We start from the raw sequence: 3201 nt of genomic DNA, 5'->3' as shown, positions 1-3201 counted from the left end.
GTTTCATCCAGTGGATCTGACAATGTGCTTCTAGCATAGTCCATATAAACACAAGAAGATTTTGTTGAAACGCTATTTATATGTTCTCCACATTCAGCCTTCATGCCACCCTGTTTGGGAAAAATTGCTTAAATTTTCCCATCAATTCCCATCCTAACAAATTAATGTGGTTAGTTGGTGATATTACTACAAAAACATGCAACCTTGCAATCTTTTTCCTAATCCTTTGACATCCACTCCTAGGATGTTTGGCCATTTGCTGATTTTACAAAAACTAGCATTTTAGATGGTTTTAGTCCTACGTTATCTTTAATGCAAATTTTACAGGCTCCTGAATTGCATATAAGTCTAACTGTTTGTCTAATAATTGTTGAAACTATTCATGTTTTTGCCTTTAATGCATTTAATATCCCCCATGCTTCATACACGTCTACTATTTTAATGTCTCCCCCATTTGCTCAAACACCTATTCACACTCAGATGAAGAACTTCCCCTGTGGACTCTTCCTTCCTGGTCTGCTTTTACTGGTCTGGGCTGAAAGCCCCCTTTGAAGTTCTAAAACCGCCCCTGCATCCTTGATGCCTTTTGAAATTTCACATGTTTTCGTTAATGCAACAATTTCTGCTAGCTTGCGCAGAATATGATGATTTTAAAGCAGCACTGTAAAGAGGTTTTTTTTTTTTAACTCATCTACAATTGTAAAATTTCTTTCTGGAAACTGACACATCCACATACAAATTTTTATAACCCTCCTGTGGTTCATCTTTTATATCTGAACGCGGCTTGCAACTCATAGTTGTTTTCTCAACACATTGGTGAGGGTCACCATCTTCCGGTGTAGGCCGCAAGGTTGAGGGATTTAAAGAATTACATCTCTGAAGCGTGAGGTGAGGCTGAGACAGCAAAGTGGTCATAATATTTAGATGTCTGGCTGGAGACATAAAAGTCATTTTTGCTAATGTGACCCACAGTTCCACTGCATGAGGTATTAACAAGGTCAGCGGATGATACAAGACAATTTCAGATGGGCTCTGCACAGCTAGAGCAGCAGCACAAACTGATCTTACGCAGTGTGGTAAGGCAGCTGCAACTGGATCTAATCTTTTGGAATNTTAAACAAAAGAAGTTACAGAAAGAGGAGGAAAAAAATCCTCATCCAGTCATTTAACTGGTTAAACTATGCTGCATTTTCTTTTTCAAAAGAAATAGTGAATTACATGTTTTCTCCTTCATGTTAATGTCTTCAAGCAGAAGGAGGAATGATATTCATTATTATTATATCGATGCCTTAATTATTGCAAAATAAAAATGGTTGCTTTTAGAATGAAAGTTCAGCTTTTAAAATTAACTACAATATGCAACTCATGTGAATAAATATACTGTAAATCCCTGCATTTGTTTGTTGGTTTGAGTCTGAAAAAGAATCTTAGGGGTGTAGAAAAAAAAGTGTTTTCTAATCAGTGATCCAATAAACAATTCAGCACGATTATTTTAAGAAATGTGGCAATCTTTACACAATTATTTGTCTTTAGAAAAATAGCTTGTGTTAACTTATCAACTTTATGTTTTGTTCAAAATATGACTGCTGGAAACAAGCAGCTCTGAGAGCTTCTTCATGTCCAAAATATTTTCCTTTTCATTTATTAAACAGCAGGAGGAGATTTCAGTCCAAAAACAGCTTGTAATGTTGTTGAACATTAGGCTTTGTTATTTTTAATTTACATTTCTTTAACGTTTTAAAGCAGACAAGGAGAAAAAAATGGCTCCATACGTCACTGAGTGACTCAACCCCTTTCTAAGGAATATTAATTCAACATAATGACGACCTTTGTTCAGGTGAACACGCCTGGACTCGCTTACAACCAAATGAGGCTGAGGCGAATAAACAAGTTTACGAAAAGCAGTGATGAGAGCAAGGGTAGCTCTGTTCTCATGAACAGAAGTAAAGTAAAACTTTCTTAAATTAAGTGTATTTATCCTTAATTTGAGAAGGTAAATTAGATAGTTTGCCAGTGGAATGAGTGTTTTTACCCTTAAAATAAGATAATTACATGATATGCACTTGAAATAAGGCAATGCAATTGTGTTTTCTTATTTTAAGTGTAAATTGTCTTGTTGCATTGGAAAAATGTCTCTTTTTACCTACTCAATCCAAAACAAATACACTTAATTAAAATTCATTATCTAGATTTCCATTTTTTTCCAGTGCAGGGAGGAAATCAACAAGGTGGGGAAACATCTGAACAGAGAAGAATTACAGAAGTTAAACAGTCTTGAGCAGAAGGGTTTCTCTGCTCTGGTGACACAATATAAGATCAGATCAGAACTACCCACACATTGCTTTTAAAGGCCTTTCTACACAACATCTGCCATTCGCTACATGAGATGCATGATGACGTCTGAATAGCCCTGCTGCACGTGATTTGTGGGTCTGCAGGGACGTCCTCTGACCTCCTACCTGTGCAGGTCCTAGATAGAGGGAAGGTCAGCAGTGATATGATGCCCTCTGCAGACCTGATGGTTTGTGGCTGTTTGGACCAGTCATGTTTTGTAGAAGAGCCAAAGCTCACAGTGATGAGTGAACGCAGGACAGACAGAGGGATGGTGGTGAAAAGAAGAGGACCAGCAGCTGCAAACTTCAGGACTTTCACAGACGGTTCCATATGGCAGAAATGACTTGCATAAAGGTCCATTTTTGAGGAGTCACTTTAAAATATGTATATATACATATATCTATATGTCATGTGAAATTATGATGCATTAGTTATGTCATCTGACTAATAAAAATTAAATAAAATCAACTGTAAACCCAATTACAAAGCATTCAGTGTTCCAGTGGATCTCACATACTTACTGGACAACGATTTGGCTGATAGGTCCTAACATTGAGTCCAGTCCCCTGAAACATGCTGATCCATTCACACCTCTGCTTGTACCTCTTAGCATCACATCCTGCTCTTTAATCACTGAATTCAATTAAATGTTGGAGGAGAAAACAAGTTTAACCTAATTTCATTTACATTCAAGGTCAGTAAGACGAAAAGAAAAGACTACAAATAAATAATTAATGACCCAATTTTAAAAAAGTATACAGGCTGTTGCTGTTAAAGCCAAAACTCACAGCAATACAGTAACTATTACGTTCCGTTCTCTCTTAGAAAGAGCAAACCGGAGCCTCTCCACTGACAGCTGAGATTGAG

The sequence above is a fragment of the Cyprinodon variegatus genome, unplaced genomic scaffold, assembly GCF_000732505.1.
Source record: "Cyprinodon variegatus isolate N-32 unplaced genomic scaffold, C_variegatus-1.0 Scaffold65, whole genome shotgun sequence".
NCBI lineage: Eukaryota > Metazoa > Chordata > Actinopteri > Cyprinodontiformes > Cyprinodontidae > Cyprinodon > Cyprinodon variegatus.
Note: the sequence above shows the minus strand (reverse complement) of the source record.